Raw genomic sequence first — 22,933 nt, forward strand, 5'->3', positions numbered from 1 at the left:
GGCTTTAGCCAGGGCGAAAGGAAAGGCAGTGGTTAGTGATGGTACTCCTGTGATGACACCGACGCCGGTTGGGTCGGAAGAAAAACTTGATGATGATGCTGAGGAATTTTTGAGAATCATCAAGAAGTCCGAGTACAAGCTGGTTGACCATCTGCAGCAGACTCCTTCCAAGATATCGATTTTGTCATTGCTGTTGAGCTCTGAAGGGCATAGGGAGGCTTTTCTGAAAATTTTGAAGAAAGCCTATGTTCCTCAGGAGATCACAATCAATCAGTTGGAGACAGTGGTGTCTAACGTGCATGCCAGCCATGGGCTGGGTTTCACTGATATGGATCTGACGGTGGATGGGAGGAATCACAACAGGGCACTACACATTGCTATGGAATGTAAAGGAGCCGTGCTTTCGCATGTGCTGGTTGATACCGGCTCCTCTTTGAATGTGTTGCCGAAGAAGGCTCTGGCAAAGCTAAACTGTGATGGGCTGATTTTGACTCCGACAGACTTGATTGTGCGGGCATTCGACGGATCAAAGCGGGCTGTATTTGGAGAGGTCGAGCTGCCAGTGAAGATTGGCCCAGAGGTGTTTAAATCGACTTTCTATGTCATGGATATTCAGCCGGCATACAGTTGCCTGTTGGGTCGTCCGTGGATCCATGCTGCTGGGGCAGTGACTTCGACTTTGCACCAAAAGTTGAAATATATCTGGGAGGGCCAAGTCGTCACTGTGTGCGGAGAGGAGGACATCTTTGTCAGCCACTTGTCCTCATTCAAATATGTTGAGATGGACGGTGAAATCTGGGAGACGCCCAGTCAAGCTTTCGAAACCATTAAGGTGGAGAATGCTTTGTTTGCAAAAGAGGAGGAGAAACCGTCCATTTCTTCATACAAGCAGGCCGCTGAGGTGGTGAAGAGTGGAGAGGCTCCTGGTTGGGGCAGAATGATGGATGTCTCCGCAAAGAAAGACCGATTTGGAGTGGGGTACCAGCCTGGCAGAGGCTCATCTGGGCAAGGCAGAGGACGTCGTACGTCGGTCACCTTTACAAGTGCCGGAATGCTGGATCCGGATCACATTTGCATGATGAGTGATGAGGCTGATAGCGACTGTGACATGGACCGGTGGATAAAGCCGTGCACGCCAGGGATGGGAGTCCAGAACTGGAAGGCTGAAAAGATCATCCGGGTCACTCTGCTGGAAGAGTAATATTTTTCCTGTTTTGATTTTATATGCATGAAAGCCTTACGTGTTGCCCGACACGTAATGGTTCATTGTAAGGGCCACCTCATGTTCATAAATTTGTAAATTCGCATCATTAATAAAAGGATGTTTTTCAATTAAAAGCGGTGTTCCCTGTTTTTCATTTATTTTTGCAGTTTAAAAATAAATAAAAAAACAAAATAAAAATGGCAATGTTTTCATTTTTCTTTTTCAATTTTTCTCACACCGGTTCTAAAGCAATGCATGAATCAACATTCATGCAGATGCGATTCTTCTCCGGATCTCATTGATAACAATCCTGTTACACCCTTGTATGAATTCGACAATCCAATCTATCTCGCTGAAGAAGAAGACGAAGAAGATTGTGAAATGCCAGGGGAATTAGCCAGGTTATTGAAACAAGAGGAGAAGGTGATTCAGCCGCATGAAGAGCAGATTGAGGTTGTGAATCTGGGTACCGCTGAGGTCAAGAAAGAAGTGAAAATCGGGGCTGCTTTGGAGGAAAGTGTTAAGAGCAGATTGGTAGTGTTATTGAAAGAGTATGTCAACATCTTTGCCTGGTCTTATCAAGATATGCCAGGGTTGGATACCGATATCGTTGTGCACAAGCTACCGTTGAGAACAGATTGTCCTCCAATGAAGCAGAAGTTGCGCAGAACTCGACCTGATATGGCGATGAAGATTAAAGAGGAAGTGCAGAAGCAGTGGGATGCTGGATTCCTTGCTGTCACTAATTATCCGCCATGGGTCGCGAACATTGTGCCAGTCCCGAAGAAAGATGGTAAGGTGAGAATGTGTGTGGACTACCGAGATCTGAATAGAGCTAGTCCGAAGGATGATTTTCCGCTACCTCACATTGATGTGTTAGTAGATAATACAACTCAATTCTCGGTGTTTTCCTTCATGGATGGCTTTTCTGGCTATAATCAAATCAAAATGTCGCCAGATGATATGGAGAAAACAACGTTCATTACACCGTGGGGCACTTTTTGTTACAAGGTGATGCCATTCGGTCTCAAAAACGCCGGTGCTACTTATCAGAGGGCCATGGTGACTTTGTTTCATGATATGATTCATCATGAAATCGAATGCTATGTTGATGACATGATAGCAAAGTCCCAAACAGAAGAGGGGCATTTGGTAGATCTGGCCAAGTTGTTTGACCGGCTGAGACAGTTCAGACTGAGGTTGAATCCGAACAAGTGCACATTTGGAGTGCGGTCCGGTAAATTGCTGGGGTTCATTGTAAGCGAGAAAGGAATCAAGGTGGATCCTGCAAAAGTAAAAGCAATAAGAGAAATGCCTGAACCGAGAACGGAGAAGGAGGTTCGTGGTTTCTTAGGTAGATTGAACTACATTTCACGGTTCATATCTCATCTAACAGCCACGTGCGAACCAATTTTCAAGTTGTTGAGAAAAGATCAAACGGTCAGGTGGAATAATGATTGCCAAGCGGCATTTGAAAAAATAAAAGAGTATTTGCAGGAGCCTCCGATTCTGATGCCTCCTGTGGAGGGAAGACCATTAATTCTGTACCTGACAGTCCTCGAGGGGTCTATGGGGTGTGTATTGGGGCAGCATGACGAGTCTGGTCGAAAAGAGCATGCCATATACTACCTTAGCAAAAAGTTTACCGACTGTGAAACAAGATATTCACTGCTCGAGAAAACTTGCTGTGCTTTGGTCTGGGCTGCTCGCCGACTAAGGCAGTATATGCTGGTTCATACCACTTTATTGATTTCCAAGATGGATCCAATCAAGTACATTTTTGAGAAGCCAGCATTGACCGGACGGGTTGCGAGATGGAAAATGATTTTGACTGAGTATGATATACAGTATACCTCTCAGAAGGCGATCAAGGGGAGTGTATTGTCTGATTACCTCGCCCAGCAACCCATTGATGATTATCAACCGATGAAGTTTGAATTCCCTGATGAGGACATCATGTTTCTCAAATCGAAAGATTGCGAGGAACCAATCCCAAAGGAGGGGCCTGACCCCGAATCCGAATGGATTCTGATGTTTGATGGGGCCGTTAATGTGAATGGAAGCGGTGTTGGTGCTGTTTTGGTTACGCCGAAAGGATCCCATATTCCTTTTGCTGCCCGGCTAACATTTGAGTGCACCAACAACGTGGCTGAATATGAAGCTTGTATATTGGGGATTGAAGAGGCGATTGATTTGAGGATCAAGAACCTTGTCATATATGGAGATTCAGCTCTGGTGATAAATCAGGTTAACGGAAAATGGTATACGCATCAGTCTCATTTAGTTCCATATCGGGATTATACGAGGAGATTGTTGACGTTTTTCACCAAGGTGAAGATGCATCATGTGCCCAGAGAGGATAATCCTTTGGCAGATGCTTTGGCTACTCTGGCCGCCTTGATTAAGGTGCAGAGGTGGAGTCAGTTCCCCAGTGTTGAAGTAGGTCGTCTAGATAGACCGGCTTATGTGTTTGCTGTTGATACAACGTCTGATGATGAGAAGTCGTGGTATTATGATATCAAACGCTATCTAGAGACTCGAGAGTATCCTGAGGGAGCATCGAAGAAGGACCGAAAGACTCTGCGGAGGTTGGCCATGGTGTTCTACCTGAATAAGGATGGGGTTTTGTACAAAAGGAATTTTGATTGGGTCTTGCTCCGATGTGTTGATGATAGAGAAGCAAGCCAATTGATGAAAGAGGTTCACGAAGGATCGTTCGGTACCCATGCCAGTGGGAATGCAATGGTAAAGAAGCTGCTGAGAGCAGGTTATTATTGGATGACAATGGAGGCCCAATGTTTTAATTTCGTGCGGAAGTGTCATAAATGCCAGATTTATGCTGATAAGGTGCACGTGCCTCCAAATCCGTTGAGTTTAATGTCGTCTCCATGGCCGTTTGCTATGTGGGGCATTGATATGATCGGAAAGATTGAGCCTACAGCTTCGAATGGGCACAGGTTCATATTAGTGGCTATCGACTACTTCACCAAGTGGGTTGAAGCAGCCTCTTATACGAATGTGACGAAGCAGGTCGTGGCCAGATTTCTCAAGAGAGACATCATTTGCAGATATGGGATTCCCGAAAGAATCATTACTGATAATGGTTCTAATTTGAACAATAAGATGATGGCAGAACTGTGTCGGGAATTTAAGATTGAGCATCACAATTCTTCTCCCTATCGTCCGAAGATGAATGGGGCGGTTGAGGCAGCCAATAAGAATATAAAGAAGATTGTGCAGAAAATGGTGGTAACCTATAAAGACTGGCATGAGATGTTGCCGTTTGCATTGCATGGGTATCGAACGTCGGTGCGTACATCTACTGGGGCAACTCCTTTTTCATTGGTATATGGAATGGAGGCTGTATTACCTGTTGAGGTTCAGATTCCCTCTTTGAGAGTCCTGATGGATGTCAAGTTGCAAGAGGCTGAATGGATAAGGACCCGGTATGAAGAGTTGAGCCTGATAGAGGAAAAGAGGCTAGCAGCCATCTGTCATGGGCAGTTATACCAACAGCGGATGAAGCGTGCTTTCGACAAGAAGGTACGACCTCGGGTATATCACGTGGGTGATATGGTGCTGAAAAGGATCCTTCCTCCTCAAAACGATCGTAGGGGCAAATGGACACCGAATTATGAAGGTCCATTCGTGGTCAAGAAGGTTTTCTCTGGCGGAGCCTTGTTGTTAACGACCATGGATGGCGAGGATTTTCCATCCCCTGTGAATGCGGACGCAGTTAAAAAATACTTCGTATAAAGAGACCCGCTGGACGAAAAGAATAAAATAGTCCAGGCAAAAATGGGCATCCCGGCGAACCAAAAAACAGAAAGAAAGGTTCGGGCAAAAATTAGGGATAAAGTGAAAAATGTACACCCGGCAAGTCGAAAACCTGAAAAGGCAACTTGGGCAAAAATGGGTATCCCGGTGGACTGAAAACCCGAAAGGGCGGTCCAGGCAAAAGAGGGATTAAAACGAACAACTGCGTCTAGCATGATCGTTTGCGCTTCAGTTAAAGCATCATGGATAATACCCGGTAGGGATTAATCAGAAACGTCTTGTTCAGAAGGCAGAAAGCATGGAGGGTCTGAGGACATATGGGGTGTAACCGAGTTGGAACTCGATGAGATCACGGGTTTCACATTGCCATTAGGATAGATTTTTCCTTTTGTGCAATTACCTCTTTTCAGGAATTGCTTCCTTTGTATTGCTCAATTTGAGCCACACTTTTTCAATCAATAAAATGCATATTCAGTCAAATAATTTTGTTTTTGTCTTTCATTACCGCTTTGATTGCAAAAACATCTCGATTATTTTGATAAAGAATCTTGCATTTTAAGACATACAGGTCCCTTCCAATGCATGTTTATAAGATTGAAAGCTTGAAATCTTATTCGGAAGGATGAGTGACTCAAGTGTTGAAATCTTGACACGCCTGGGGCACGGTTTTATCTAACGATCTGTTTTGCAGGAATTGTTAGATGTTTTCACTCACTTGCAGGTTGTGATGGAAAACAAATCCCCATGGAGTCCAATCAGGAACGATTGAATATGAAGGAACGAGGGTACGTTGAGACGTACGACGATCCTTGATGATAATCAAAAAGACTCTTCAAAATCGGAAGATTGGAAAGTCTGTAGAAATTCCTCGCAGGGTCCAAACAGGGACGAATGAATGGGTAAAGAAGCGATGAGAGACGTCGAGGCGTACGACGACCCTTGGATTTAATCAAGAAGACTCTTTAAAGTCGGAAGATTGAAAAGTATGTATAAATCCCAGGGGTACGTTTCTCGTCGAGCGCAGAGCGATTGGCAGTACAAGATGATGGAGCAGAAAAGGTCCAGACGAGTCTGGGAATTCTCAAAAGTGGAAAGCTGATACGAGTTTGGGAGGTAGATACCGTAGTTCGACGAGTCGACGGGTGTTCTGTACCAACTTTTCTCATTTCCCAGCTAAGTCCCCAAGCAGAATCGGAAGATCAACTCCCCAGCAGATCCAAGGTCTATGGATCCCCAGCCGAGTCAAGATGGTTATCCCCGGCAGGTTTAAAGTGATGTTTCCTCAGCATCCAGGCCTGAAGGTTGCTATCCCCGAGTGGAGCGGGTTTCAGTGAAATATATCTCCAGCAGTGTTTTTCCTACCCGCGGATTGGACGAGTTTCCATAGCGGACTGATATCTGCATCCCCAGCTGAGCTGATTCTATCTATGGATTGCATGGGTTGTCCCCAGCGGAGTGGCATTCGTTTCCCTAGCAGGGTCAGGATGGTTATCCCCAGCAGGTGTCAGATCGGTGCTTCCCCAGTCATAAGGCAAGGGTTGCTATTTCCCCAGCGGAGCTCTCTGTGAGCGTTTCCCCAGTGAAGTCGTCAGGTATCTGTGAGGGTTTCCCAGAGCAGATTTGGGATTGATATCCCTAGCAAGTCAAAGACTATTGTATCCCCACAGAGTGTTGGTGGTGCTTGTCCCCAGCAGTTTCTCGAGCGGATTGGGTGAAAAGGAGGTTCTTCCCCGGCAAGGGTTGCCTTATTCCCAGCAGCAGTGCTTATTCCCCCGCAGGGTGGAATCGGAGTATTGCCGAGTTCCTCAGCAGAGTGTCTCGTGCTCCCCAGAAGAGTCTCTTGAGGGGGATACTTTTTATGCATTCATCATGTAGAATAGCATAGCATGTTGCATAGAAAAATAATGAATCGCGTAGCATTTCCATGATTATGGAGCATTACGCAGAAAAATCGATCATGCATCATATTGCAAGCATAAGCTAGTCTCAAATCGTGGTTACTGTTTGAGAGGTGGTTTTACCCGAATAGCAAGGTGTTACTCCGAGGAGTTCAGCATCGTGATTTAATCAAGGATATTCCCCAGTAGTGCGATACTGGGGGAAGTTTTTTCCGTCGAGCAGAGAGGGAAGTATTACGCGATCAGTGCGACTCAAGCCGTGGTTACCGCTTGAAATTTTGTTTTGCCGGATGGTGAAGATGTTACTCTGAGGAGTTTAGCATCATGATGACAGGTCAGCAATGTTCTCCAGTAGTGCGATACTGGATGAGTTTTTTCCGTCGGACGGAGATGGAAGTGAAATCGAAGGATGTTACGCGATCAGCGCGATTTTCGGGGTTCAACCGGAGAAAAGGAAATGTTGAGGCATTTTCTGGGGTTCAAATGGAGATTGGAGTTGAAGAATACATCTGGGATGAGGTCCTCAGGATAATCTTCTGTTCATGTGTCACCTTAGACTTTGGCGGATGCCAACGGAAGTCGTTATGGGTGTCTTCGGATGAAGAGATGCACATGTTACCTTCCTTTGTGAAGGTGTACCCTCTGATATGTCGCCCTCAGAGTGGTGTTTGGTGTTATTTCCGACGTTGCCAGCGGAATTATCACAAGAAAGAGGAGAACGAGGTTCAAATGGAGAAAAGGAAATGTTGCGATATTTTCTGGAGATCGGGGTTCAAGCGGAGAAAAGGAAGTGTTGAGGCATTTTCTGGAGAGCGGGGTTCAAATGGAGAAAGGGAGATGTTACGGCATTTTCTGGAGAACGGGGTTCACAATGGCGATCGCGAGTAATTGTCAGGCGACTGGGGTTCAAACTGAAGAATGGGGTTCATTATTTTGGCAAACAGGAGAGCGGGGTTCAAATGCGGTGATTTGAGGATCAGTTGCGTAGAGAAAATTTCGGGGTTCAAGAAAATAAAGAAGGATTATCGGAAGAATTTCGGGGTTCAAGAAAAGCATAAAAAAGAAAAAGAATAATAATCCCCAGCAGATGTGGTGTTCAGGCCATGGTTATCCCTGCGTTATCATTTATTTTGGTATCCGGGTCGACGTTTCTTTTTCGGTATTCAGGCCGACTTTCTCCGTTCCAGACGGATTTTGGTTTAGAGATTGTTTCTTCGCCGATTCTGACAGGCGTTGTTAATTATTTTCCCATTAGAGTGCAAATTGTTCGTCTGTTCTTGGTATTCAATCACTTTTCATCCTGATCATCTGAAAGCCGAGGCTGTTCATATCGACAGGTTCACAGTGGATTGAATAGGGGCAGCTGTAACACCTCAAAATTTGCCCTCTTCTCTTGGGACTAGCTTAACATATTGCATATCATTTTTAGGTCATTAGGCATTGCATATTGCATATCATGTGATCACATTGTGCAAGTCATCCTCCTTAGTCTTGATCAGAAGATGGAGAGGTCATGTGCAAGCTAGGGTTTCATTGGACTGGTCATTAATCATCTGAGGATGTGGAGGTCCAAATTAGGGTTTTTGATTCTCAAGGAGATTGGTCTTCATCTTGATTGAAATGATTCATCATCATCATCATGGTTTGTCATCATCAAGTGTTGGAGCACATTCTTTGAGATTAGGGTTTTGACCACTAGTCAACCCTAATCAGTTGCATTGGGCCAATCAGGGCATAGCAAGGAGATGGGGTCTATGATGGATATGGGGATCATCATGTGGTTTTATTGAGATTATTGAGGCTAGGGTTTCATCCTTGAGCCATTTCATCAAAAGATTGGGGCTCAGATTGATCAGTGCATGGCCAGATTCATCTATCAGTTGAAAAAGTCAACTGTGGTCAACTGTGCTTGATTTTATGGATTTGGAGATGGGAGAGAGTTGGATACACTTTATTCATGTTGGAACAAGTGTTATTTGACATGTCAAAGCTCAAGAATGGAGAAAATAAAGTCAGAACAAAAATTGCCAAAAATAGAAAGTGACTTGTAATGGAAGTTTCCGAAAATGGAAAGTTTTTGACCACAACATTACATGTCCAAGGAAGATTCAAATGAAAATTTATTCAACATGAAAGTTGTAGAGCTTGTTCTAACCTTTCCAAAAAGTCCAAGAACTTGAAATTCCCATGTATGGTTGACAAGTTATGGTCCATTCAATTTCAAAAAAGACCTATAATCAAAGGGGCATAACTTTCACATGGAGTGTCCAAAATGAGTGATCTTTTTATGAGCAAACTCCATTTCACATGTACTTTCATGGTGCATAATCAAAATTCATCAAAAATGGTCAATGCAAAAGGTCAATTTTCAAGTGCACTAATTAAAATCCAAGGGCAAGATGGTCCAAGTTGAGAAATAATTGGAATTTTGGAATGGGAGTTTTTGCAACACATCACAAATGCCAAATAGAAATGGTTTGAACTGTCATGAGTTGTCAAGGATCAATATTTGGCTAGGCTATTTTTGAACTCTCACTTTAAGTGCATTTTTGGCATGGCATAGTGAAAATGAGAAATACAAGGCCAATTGACATGAGACCAAAGCCAACACATTCCAAATGGCATTTAGAAGATGTCTGAGATGTCACATTGTTGTCATATAGCCTAATGTGAAATGTCACTTTTGCCCTCGCATTAAGAAAATGGCATTACACTAATTAACTCATTTTGGCTAATTTGGCTGGGGATATAAGAACAGATAGGTGAGATTAACATCAACCAACTAGGATAAATCAAACCTAAGGCTAATGTATGAAAACTTAACAAGAGTGGACAAAGCCACAAAACCATTGAATGGGTGAAGTTAATTGATTATGATTATTCACAAAAGGAGGGTCAAAGTATGATTAAGATTGATTCAAAAGAAGTATTATGAAATGGAGTTTGAAAAAAGTCAAGGACTTGGGGTCCAGGTTTTTAATTTGAAAGCATGAAGATGTTTGCACAATATTTATCTCAAGTTTGAAAGTAAGGTGAAAAGGTTTAGGACCAAGAGGGATGAATGGATGAGGATGGATTGTAAAACTTCCTAGGAGGTTCACTTCTTGAAATCATATAGAAGATGATTCAAGTGTGTCCTTTGGAATAGGCAATGAGCAATAGCAAAATAAGCAAACAAATGATACCGGATGCCACTCAATGGACTTACTCCAATCTCACAAACAAAAGCGGATACCGGATACCAATAGATGGATTTACACCAATCTCCTAAACAAAGAAACAAGGATGTCGGAAGCCAATAGATGGACTTATTCCAATCTCCTAAAACAAGACGAAACTTGGATACCGGACGCCAATCTGTCTGGGCTTATACCAATATCCAACATATGATCATAGGAAAGCAAAGACCAACTTGCAGGGACTTACAGTTGCATCCTCACATAAATCAAACAAATGCATCAAGCAAAGAGATGATGAGTGGCCAATGTAATGGTCTTATACTCACTTCCATATCATAGGAACAATGGCCAATGGATGGTCTTACAATTGTCCTCAATGGGCAAACAACAAAGGTATGTCACAGAGACAAATGAAATGATCATGCACTAATGAGTAATTGATGATGATAAATGCACAAAGCATGCAAGCAAACATGTGTATATGAGGTAAGCAATCAATCAGTTAAAGTCATTCAACACACACTATAACCAAACAATCAGGCTCACACAAAAGGGTTAGGCATTGAAGCCAACTGGAATAGGGTTAATGGTGCTCTTAACCTTGCCATTGAGGGGCTAAGGTGAAGCAGATGAAAAGATATGAGGGGTGTGCCTCATTGCTCTTATCCCTGGCCAGGGAGAGCATTTGAATATCAGAAGGTGTGGGAGTTCAGAAAGTAGGAACTCTCTCCACAGATTATTGACTCGATAGATCTTGGGTTTTTACTCACAATGCATCAACACAAGTGGTGTGAGCAAGGTGAGTGGCACACTGAATAGTAGGAGATAGGTTGCATATCTCTTGGATTCTACCAATTGCCTTATTTAAAGGACTTTTCCTGCTTGGGACAAATGTAAACACACACAAGCATTGCCTCTTAAGGAGGACTTCAGACAGTTGCCTGGCCAAGTAACAGGCCAGGTCTTCCAGACTACATGAAGATAAGAAGTTATACCTCAATGCAAATTGCTATTAAGCAAAGCAAAGCAAGTTATTAAAGAACTATAAGCAACTAAAGGTACCTGAAACCAGCCAAACAGAATCAATACAATTCAAAGTGAAACCAAATAAGATAGGGATCAACAGTCAACACAATCAGTTAAATGTGCAATGCACAAAGCTCAAGGCATGTGAGCCAAGCAACCTACAAAACAAACAAGTTAGTCATGATAATCAAATCAAGCTCAATCAATTTGTAATGATCTCTTTGGGTATTTGTTGCTTAACCTGAAACAACAAACTTAAACATGAGCAACATGACCACTAGGACAAGCCTAGGGTCAAAAAGAGATAAGAAAATCAAAACAGCAAGTGACATTCAATCAAAATCAAGTTCAAACAATCAAGGAACAAACTCAATTGGTTTCATGTTCATATCAATCACCATTATCATTTCATAAGCAAATTAGGTCAAAGCATGGCATATAAAAGCTCAAAGAAGTCAACAGAATGATTTAGCTCAAAACCAATCATAAACATTTCAATAAATCATCAAATAATTCATGATCAAACATCATCCATAACATGATAAGCATATCAAATTTCAGCTCATTTGGATCAAGGGAAGTAGGTCAATGAAAATCAGAAAGGCAAGGCAGGTTCAAGCATGCTCAAAGAAGTTAACCAAACATGTACCAACTTCAATAAATCATAAAACAGTGACAACATATGAGAAATGAATGGGATCAAAACCATGACAAAGCTTAAGATGTCTACTAATCACATGTCAGATTTCAAGTCCATCCAATTAAGTATGAGAATTTCACAAATCAAATGGGAACATGTGTCACAAAAAGTCAACAAATGACCAAACAGGGGAGAAAATCCCAAACAAGTAGGAAATACCATCAATAATTCCAGAAAAATTCACATGTAAACTAGACATCCATAAGTATGTTCATACAAAAATTCAAACCAATTTGAGTTCAAGAAGCATGGTAATTAAAATCATGAAGTTAGACATCAATGGTGTGACACAAATTGTCACACCCTAATTCAAAAAATCATAACTCACAAACCAGCAATGATAAATTCACAAACTCTACACCAAAATCACCATGAATGTGTCTAGTTTAAGCACAAAAAATTTCAAAGGCATTGGATAAAGCATCATCATTTCACAATTGATTTGGCAAAACATACATGAAATGGACACATATGACAAACCCTAGCATATTTTAAAATTCACTCATGCCAAAAATCTGGAAAAATCATGATAAAAATCTAGAGATCATACAGAGCATTTTGCAAAAAGTCCCATGAATTTTGGATTAAAAATGATTGACTTATGATTTTTGCAAGTTTGGTCACAAAATGAAATAAATATTGAAGAAAATAAAGTGATTTAATGAATTTGTAACACGGCATGGCATTATTGTAATATTGGAGGTCACTAAGTGAAACTCTGCGTTTCACTTAGTGACGTGTTGGCCAGGGATTCGCTCATGGGCAATACAACAGTAGCTTCATGCAAACAAAACATTCAAAAGCCAAAACACGATTTTCTGGATATGCAATTAGGGTTCTTGCAGCTACAGTAACAACATTCATCCTCTTCAACAATCGTGAAAAAATTTTGGTTCCAGATTTTGAAAACAAACATGGCATTCGGACCATCAGACCACATAAATCAACATTCCAACAACCATTAACATTAAATCATGCTAACTAGGACGAATCATGCATAAACACAAATGAACATCAATCTTTAAATCATTGTAACTTTCAAAATACACAGCCATTTTCCTTGGTTCAAAGCTCATTGTGACCAGCAAAGCAAGATCTATCATAAGCATAGCATGATTTTGGGAATGGTTAAGGTCAAAAACTTACCAAATTTGAAGAACAGTTGTGATGTAGTGGTTCTTTGGCTTCAAATGGCTGAAACAGATGTGCAAGAAGGTTTGCTTTGATGAATGAGTGAAGACTTTTGGCTCAACAATCCTTGAGATAGCTCAAATCGAAGACTGCCATGGATGAGCTCTTGATGTCACAGTGCTTGCAATGGCTTTACAGCTGGGAAATGATCCTTGCAAATGCTTCCAAATGGTTGGTAAATGATGAAACCAAGCTCAAAAACACGAGCTCTTTGAAGATTTTAGGAAAAAAGTTCAGATGAAGAATTGATGTGATTTGAGAGCAAAATGAGTTTTTTCTGTTTTGTGGAGGGTGTGGCTGCTAGGGCTTTTGTTCAGCAGAAAATGCAGAATATATAGTCTGTTTAGCATGTGTTTTAGTTGGTTAATGGAAGTGTTAACTTAAATGAAGTGTTTTGGACTTTTTGCTAAAAATCAAACAAATTGCATGGAGGTGCATGTACATGCACGAATTGGGCTTTGGGCAAACTCAAAACATGATTTCAGAACTTTGGCATGTGGTAAAAATTGTTGGAAATGCTTAATTTTGAAAGTCAACTTTTCACCTCACTTGAATTAATTCAAACCACCTTAAAAATGCCATTTTGATTGGTGAACTTTTGGTGAATTATGATGACATATTTGGAAGGAGGGCATCAAATATGACTTGTAGCAAAAAACCCCACCCAATTTGGCCAAATGGTTTGGAAGTTATGGCCTTTTGAAGTTCAAAAATTTTGAGAATGATTTGATCATAACTTGCCAACCAAAAATGGGAATTGAGTGTTCTTGGACTTTTTGGAAATGGGAGAACAAGATCTTCAACTTTCATGTTGGGCACAAATTCATTTGAAGCTTGTATGATGACGTAATGTTGAGGAGAAGAAGTTTCCATTTTTGGTAAATTCCAATTACAGGTCAACTTTCTATTTTTGGAAATTTCTTGTCTGACTTTATTTTCTTCACTGTGGATGCTTGACATGTTATATGAGGTTTATATGGACATGAATGAGACCTCTCAAACCAATTCCCACCATCAAATCACTGATTAAATGCACAGTTGACCAACAATTGACTTTGCTAGGGTTTTGGTTGACTGAACCATGTTCTGATGAATTCCAAACCCTAATCACTTGAGATCTTGGTTCCAAATGATAAAACAACTCACATGAACTCTTGATGAATGATCATGGTGCCCAAATTCTTCAAGAATGGCCACCATCCATTGCTTAATGACTGATTTGACTGTTTGACTGTAGATTGCTTCAGCTGCAAGTAACATGGTTAGATGACAATATTTTTGTACTTTTGGTTAGTAAACAAATGAAAAGCAATGATATACAAATGCAAAACATGCTTGGTTATCAAGAACCACACTCACTAGGTACCCCACCCACTAGGAGGGAAACTAGGGCATGCAAAGATCCTTGAGGCAATGATATGGTATGATATGGGCCATGAGGGATCTTAGGGCCAAAATTGGGGTCTTATAGGAGTCCGATATAAGTCCAGCGATTGGCATTCGATTTCCATGTTTACCTGTTTTGTGTGGAGTCTGACATAAGTCCAGCGATTGGCAGTCTGGTTCCTGTGTGGTTTTGTTTGGCGTGCGTTAGCCGAGCTACGAGTGCTCTGATTCTTCTTTAGTCCGAGAAGATACGTATGCATAGGATGTGACATCCTAGCGAGCACGTTTTCCCCTGTCCCGAACTACGTCGACTCTGATGTCTGTGCCTGACAGACTACGTAGGCCCAGGATGCGATATCCTGCCGAGTTAGTTTCTTTTGTTTTCTGTGTCTCTTTCAGCCAGTGTGTGATGTTTGTGAGCAGTTTTTAGCAACCTTTATCCTCCCTTTTGTGCGTGGATCCCGTCGAGTACGACGGACGCGTAGGGGTGCTAATACCTTCCCTTCACATAACCGACTCCCGATCCCATCTCTCTTTGGTCGCGAGACCATGTCTTTCCCAGGTTTACTTCGAGCGTTTCCTTTCCCTCTTTTGGGATAAATAACGCACGGTGGCGGCTCTGTTGTTTTGTTTTTCCGCCGGTTTTTCACGTAATGCGACAGCTGGCGACTCTGCTGGGGACATAGAGAAGTTGACCTCTTGCTGGTCCATCTTCCCTAAGCGAGTCTCTCCTAGCGCTTTCTAGGATAGGGTTAGGTTGCTTGAATTGCTCTATTTATTGCATTTATGATTATTGTACTGTGATTATTTGCATAAATGTTTGCATGCATCATACTATCATTGTGCTGTCTTCTGTACAGGTGTTTCCTCTGATTTGGGGGGGGGTGTTCTGAGTGGGGATAAAACCCAATCCCGAGTATACACCTAGGATTAGTGTGGTCTCGCGTTGCCTCACTTGCTGTATCAGCATGTTGTTGCGACGTGTCACCACAGCCGGACGAGGTTCACCTGAGAGAGTCCTGCCGGGTGGAGTTATTCCACTTAGGTTGGGTTATCTCATCTGAGCTATTGACTTCGGTGACCGATCTTTCCCGGATCTTTGGTTTAGACGATCTTAAGAGAGCTGCAATGGCACACCCGAAAGGGCAAACCCGTTGAGTATCTTTGCCTGATTGTCGAGACCATTGTCCGCCTTAGGATGACCTTGTTAGAATTCACCTGTGAGGGGAGGGTTTGATTCTTGCAAGTACAGGTTTCTGCCAGTGATGCTGTGTTGATGACTTTAAGCCGGATTTATGGATCTTTATTTCTGGACGCCGGAGGTTTGACCCTGGTATTGATCAAAGGGTTCCGTTTATTTCGGATCCCTGGGCTGAATTTGAGGGTACTTGCTCAGATGACTATGGGTTCAGATGACTTTGGGTTTCAGATGAGTTGTGGTTCCGAGTTCAGGCCGAAGCTGTGATCCTGTGCCTTGTGATGTACAGCCAACCAGTCATGTTCGCATCATTTGCATCATAGCATGTTTATTTTCCAAAAAAATAATGCCTAAAGAAAAAAAGTTAACTCGCATGTGCATATCCTTTCCAGGATCATTCATGATAAAATAGCATCCGCATCATGCGCATATCATGCACATATCATCCTTGCATTACAGACATGCTTGGGGGAGATTTCTCACTCTGGTTCCTGACTTAGACAGGATTACTGATAATCGTCTGCACCGCTACGCTACGAGACTGAATCAACAGAGAAACATGGACCAAGTTCAAGCTGAGTTGGCTGAGATGAGGGCTAACATGGCCCAGTTTATGACAATGATGTAAGGCGTCGTTCAAGGGCAAGAGGAGCTGCGTGCCTTAGCCCAGAGACAGGAAGCCGTGATTCCGCCGTCCAACCGTGCTTCACCAGTGGGTGTCCCCGTTCATGATAATGTTGCTGCTAACATCCCCGTCAATGACTATGTTGTGGGTGATGAGTTGAGGGGTATCAGAATCAACGGACAACCTCTTGCTGCAGAGACTGTCAATGCCAGAGCAACCCGTGCTCCTATTCGCCATCCTGCTCCGTTGGTAGACAGGCAGGAGGACATGTTTACTCTCCTCAGTGATGATGATGAGGTTGTGAGAATTGAAGAGAGGAATAGAAAAGTGGATGCCCTTGCTGAGAAAATCAGAGCTATGGAGTGTCAGAACTCTTTGGGATTCGATGTAAATGATATGGGTTTGGTTGATGGGTTGAGGATCCCCTACAAATTCAAGGCGCCGTCTTTTGATAAATACAATGGTACTTCTTGTCCTCGCACTCATGTACAGGCTTATTATAGAAAGATCTCAGCATACACTGACGATGAGAAGATGTGGATGTACTTTTTCCAAGACAGTTTGTCTGGAGCGTCTTTGGACTGGTACATGGATTTAAAGAAAGAATCAGTCAGAAGCTGGAAAGATCTGGGTGAAGCCTTCTTGAGGCAGTATAAGCACAACATGGATATGGCTCCGAGCCGAACCCAACTGCAGAGCTTGTGTCAGAAATCTGGTGAAAGCTTCAAAGAGTACGCCCAGAGGTGGCGTGAGCTAGCCGCGAGAGTACAACCTCCGATGTTGGAGAGAGAGCTGACTGATATGTTCATCGGGACCTTGCAGGGTGTGTTCATGGACCGCATGGGGAGTTGCCCGTTCAGTAGCTTTTCTGATGTTGTTGTCTGTGGGGAGAGGACTGAGAGTCTCATTAAAGCAGGAAAGATTCAAGATCCTGGCTCTTCAAGTTCTTCGAATTCTAAGAAGACATTCTCTGGGGCACCCAAAAGGGGAGAGAGTGAAACAAATGCTGTGCACCGTCAGAGGAATGTGAACAGAGGACAATATCGTCAGGCTGCTGCTGTGACTATTCCAGCAACTCAACCTTAACAACAACAAAGAAGGCCAACTCAGCAATATCAGCATCAACAACATCGTCCTCAGCAGCAGGCTTACCAGCCTCACAATGGTAATCAAGCTAGTACAAGTAATGAGAGGAAGAGGATCATTTTTAATCCGATCCCTATGTCATACACAGAGCTGTATCCCTCTTTGATAGAGCGGAACGTGATTACTCCCAGAGACCCGTCGGCTATACCCGTCAACCCTCGGTGGTGGTATAGGCCTGATCAGCATTGTGTGTATCATTCGGGTGCTCCTGGTCATGATGTGGAAAGCTGCTTTCAGTTGAAGAATAAGGTGCAGGACCTTATCAGATCAGGGATTCTGAGCTTCGAGGACTTAGGTCCCAGGATTAATCAAGCTTGAAGATAACAAGTCCCGGGCTGGCGTTGACTTGTCTTCTGAGGTCTTCAACGAAGAGGGTTGTTCAAAAAGCAGAAGCTGCTGATGCAAAGGATACTGACATTTGTCATCCCTGGAGGGATCTATCACAATTGGGTCACTGTGGGCGTTCCTACAGTTGTTCACAAGTCAGAGTAATAATCACTTTGTTTAAAAACCCTTCTCCCATGCCAAAAGGAGAAGTGATGACATTGTTGGCAACATTTTGTGCAATGATATTTTCATTCAAATAAAAGCATGTAAAACATTTGTTATTCCATTTGTTTTCCCTTTTTGCTTTTTGCATGAAATTGGTGATCACAAAAAACCCTAAAAACAAGAATAAAAGCAATCTTTTCATCTGCATAACGATTGTCTTGTTTGATTTTCAAAAAGCTTTTCATATCAAAATCATTATGCAGGTTGATTCTTAAACCCATTGAACATAATGATCCGACGTCATCTCCCAATTTTGAATTCCCTGTATTTGAAGCGGAAGAAGATGATGTTGAAGGGATTCCTGACGAGATTTCCCGACTTCTTGAGCAAGAAAAGAAGATCACTCAGCTGCATCTCAAGAATCAGTAGAACAGCCAACTGGGGCATTACAAAAAAGAAAAAAAAAGAAAAAAGAAAGAAAGAGGAGGGTGCAAAATCAAAAGAAATCAAAAGAAATCAAAAGAGATCAAAATCAAAAGAAAGAAAAAGAAAGAAAGAAACAAAAGAGAAATAGCACCCTCAAAGTCCCAAGTTGACTGATGCTGAATGGATTCAGAGTCGTTACGACCAAGTGAATCTGATCGAAAAGAAGAGATTAACTGCTATGTGGCATGGTTAGTTACATCAACAGAGAGTGAAGAAAGCATTCGACAAGAAGGTCAAGCCGCGTGTGTTCCGAGAAGGTGGCCTCATGCTCAAGAAAGTCTTGTCTTTCATGCTCGATTCCAGGGGCAAGTGAACCCAAAGCTATGAAGGTCCATATGTTGTCAAGAGAGCCTTTTCAGGCGGTGCTTTAACACTTACAACAATGGATGGAGAAGTTCACTCGTCCTGTGAATTCCGATGCAGTCAAGAAATACTTCACCTAAAACAAAAAAAAAAAGAAGAACAGCTCGCTAAGTCGAACACCCCAAAGGGCGACTTAGGCAAAAAAGAGTGTCTCGGTGGATTGAAAACCCGAAAGGGCGATCCAGGCAAAAGTTAGAGACATTGAAAAAAGAATTTGCATCCCGCTAGATTGATCACCTCACACTGGGGCAATCTAGGCAAAAATTAGGGATTTGGCAAGTAACTGCATCCTGACAAGACTGTGTTCTACATCTGTCATCCGCCAGGAATTCTCGATTCGTCGTCGACTGAAGCTCCGGATACATCGAAATTCGGAATGGTAGAGAAAAGGTCATTATGTTCAATGTAGCCCTCTCCAATATATATCACCGATTTCAGACTTGTACAGATCTATGGAGTCCTGCCATTTGCAGACTACCATTCCATCACATCAATTTGAGCTTTTATCCAATTATTTGCACTCTTATTTGTTTCAACTCAACAAATGTTTTGCATGTTTTAATTAATAAAGTATCATTGTTTTCAAAATAAACAAATCTTTCACAAAATTGTTCTTAAACAAAGTGAACATTCACAATGATGGAAGGATACTTAGGAGATCTGCAGTGCTTTCCCAAGGGTGGTATGATTACCAACAGGTAAGACATTTGTTCGTATCTCGAGCATAACTGTATCTTTTTCCTGTAGAACCTCTTATGGTTTCTCCTCAGCGGGGTTGCTCAGTGCAGTGTTGGTTGAAGTTGTTCATCTTCATGTCCCTGGCAGTGCAACATTCTTCCTCCAAGTCCCTGTTAGCCCTATTGTGGGGCATCCCCAGCAAGTTTGCTGTTGGAACACTTTTGTGGGCCAGTTCCCAAGCAGAGTGTTTACTGAAGACTTTAACTTTCGTCTCTCCAGCAGAGCAGTCTTCTCCTCTCCCCGGCATGGGTGGTTTTCTTTGGAAGATTCGGTATTTGGTGGATTGACATCCAAGTAATCCGGCATTCCCTCAGATAGATTCCTCCGCGAAGTTGTTGGCATGATGATCTTTATCAATGCCTGTCTATCCTCATCAGAGATCTGGTTGCTTCTTGGTATCTCTGATCTTCAGCATGAGTTGTTGTTGTGGCGTGTCTGCCTGTGCTATTGAACTCTCTCATCCGGTTGTGATTGATGATCCCTCCGGAAGCCTATTGTGGCCTTCCTCCCCTGCAGGATGACGTTGTTCCCTGATGTCCCAGTCTCCAGCAGGTTTTCTTTGCTCTCTGGTGATTTTGGCTTTCCCTCTGGAAGAGTAGCACCGGATGGTTGATTCCTGGACCTATGTGTGTTAACATGTCTGTTTGTCAGCATTCATCATACATTCCTCATGCATAATGCATACATGCATAATCATAACATTCAGATACTCCTGTTGCATCTGTTGCCGTGTATCTGTTGTTAGTTGTCTCCTGCTAATTGGTGATACAGATCTCCCCAGTAGATTCTCCCCTAGCAGATGCGGGTGTGTCTGATCTCTCCATATAGAGTCGACCCCTTAAGCAGAAAGTGTCTGTCATTTCCTTCTGCGCTCCCCACTGAGTTATATCCTCGTGGATGACGGTTGTTTCCGTTCCCTCCCCACACATAACGGGATGGGTTTTCCCTATTGAGTTCTTTCCTCATTAGGATGAGTCTTGATTCAGTATGCCTTTTTGGATCGATCCTAAACTGGCTTCCTTGTGGCTGTCTCTTGTGCTTCCCTGTGGTGTAAATAAATAGTTGCTCACTAACCGGCACTCATTCATCTTATCCTCAGTGGAATTTGTTGGCTTCTACCTACTACCCGGTAGTTGTAAGTCCTATCTTTGTGGTTTTCTACCTACTAACCGGTAGTTATAAATCCCACTTTTATCCCCTAGCAGAGGTAACCTTTGTGGTTCATTCTGGTTGTTGGCGGATTTTGCGGTCTTCTACCTACTACCTGGTAGTTGTAAATCCTTTTTTCTCACTCTGTTCCTCAGCATATTGTTTGGTGGCTTCTACCTGCGAACCGGTAGTTGTAAGTCCTATCTTTGTGGTCTTCTACCTACTAACCGGTAGATATAAACTCCATGTTCTCCCTTTGTGGAGTCAACCTTTGTGCTCATCCTAGTCGATGACGGTTGCTTTTCTATGGTTTTCTACCTACTACCCGGTAGATGTAATCCCCTCTTTGTGGTTATCATTATCCAGTTTTTGGTATTGATATTCCTTTTCCCTTTCGGATATTTGCTTTGATTAAGCAATCTTATCCCCAGCGGGTCTTCCCCTTCCTTTCGGATGTTTGCTCTGAGTAAGCAAGTTTATCCTCAGCGGGTCCTCTTTCATTCACCATTTGCTGGTAATGTTGGTGGTTTCCCCTTTTGATTGGTCATCTTTGCATACCTAGTCTCGGTATCCCGATGCCTTTCTTGTCGGTTGATTTACCCATTTAACAACCTACAAACCGGTTATGGATAATCTTCCATGCGAGTGTATTATCTATGTTTTGACGGCTATAGATGATATATCTCATGCTCTCTTTGGTTGAAGTTTTGTCCTTCCCAGTTGAGTAAGATTCGTATTCCTTGTGGAATCGAATGTCCATCCTTTAACAAGTTTGCTTTCACTCTCTTCAGGATGATGTCGGTTGATTTATCCATTTAACAACCTACAAACCGGTTATGGATAATCTTCCATGCGAGTATATTATCTACGTTTTGACGGCTATAGATAATACATCTCATGCGCTCTTTGGCTGAACCCTTTGTTTGTTTCCCCAACTGAGTAAGATTCGCATTCATTGTGGAATCGAATGTCCATCCTTTAACAAGATTGCTTTTCTAGCCCTCTTCAGGATGATGAGTGTTTTGGAACACAAACCAATTCACGCTTTGGTCGGTCACCTGTTTCATGCCTACAACCCGGTATCCTTGGTGTTCCTTCCTGTCTGCTCCCTGTCGTGACCTTGATCCCCAGTGAGCCACCTCTCCGTTGGTGTCGATAAACGTTGAGTTTTTCCCAATCGTCCGTTGATGTTTGGTTGTGTTAACTTGTCCCCAGTGGGTTCACCTTCTCCGTTGGTGTCGATAAACGTCGAGCTTCTCCTTCTCCGTTGGTGTCGATAAACATCGAGCTTCTCCTTCTCCGTTGGTGTCGATAAACGTCGAGCTTCACCTTCTCCGTTGGTGTCGATAAACGTCGAGCTTCTCCTTCTCCGTTGGTGTCGATAAACGTCGAGCTTCTCCTTCTCCGTTGGTGTCGATAAACGTCGAGCTTCTACCTCTCCGTTGGTTTCGATAAACGTTGAGTTTTTCCCTTTCGTCCGTTGACGTATGGTGGCATTCCTTTCCTTCCCAGTCATTCATTAATGTCTGGTTACCTCTCCGTTGGTTTCGATAAACGTTGAGTTTTTCCCATTCGTCCGTTGACGTCTGGTTGTCTCTCCTTCCATTCATCCGTTGATGTCTGGTTACCTCTCCGTTGGTTTCGATAAACGTCGAGTGTTTCCTAGTCGTCCGTTGACGTCTAGTTGTGATTTCTATTCCCATTCATCGTCTTTTGATGTCTGGATATGGCTGTACCTTTGAGAGAGAAAAATCAAAATCTCCCGTAATAAATATCAGATCCCAGTGGAAGTTGCCATGGGTGAATTTTCTGTTCTTGGATCCCCCGCAGAGTGCAAATTTCTACGGTTCTTTGGTATTCAATCCCTGTTTACCCTGAAAGTCTGACAGTCGTTGCTCTCATCCATTCAGGTTCCCAGTTGATTGAATAGGGGCAGCTGTAGCACCTCAAATTTGCACCTCCCATTTTGTACATTCATTTTCATTTTAGGTCATTAACATTGCATTGTCCATTGCATAATTCACCAAGTCATCAGTCAAGACTGGTTAGGAGAATCAGTTGTGCAAGCAAGCAAGTGCATTTTTCAATGGAATCAAAGCCCTAGGGTTGGTACATTGAGTTCACATGTCCTAGGTATCATTTTGAAGTGGTTTGGCCAAAGGTTGGATGTTCAAAGCTCATCAGTCAATGATCAATTCATCTGAAACCCTAGAAAGTCAACAGAAGTCAACTGTCAGTTCAACCATGGATTTGAAGGTGGGAGATGGTTAGAGAGGCCTCATTCATGTCCATACAAGTCTCATTTGACATTTCAAACATCAACAATGAAGAATTTGAGGTCAGATATAAACTTTCCAAAAATAGTAAGTGACCTG

Source organism: Lathyrus oleraceus, chromosome 2 (genome assembly GCF_024323335.1).
Source record: "Lathyrus oleraceus cultivar Zhongwan6 chromosome 2, CAAS_Psat_ZW6_1.0, whole genome shotgun sequence".
NCBI lineage: Eukaryota > Viridiplantae > Streptophyta > Magnoliopsida > Fabales > Fabaceae > Lathyrus > Lathyrus oleraceus.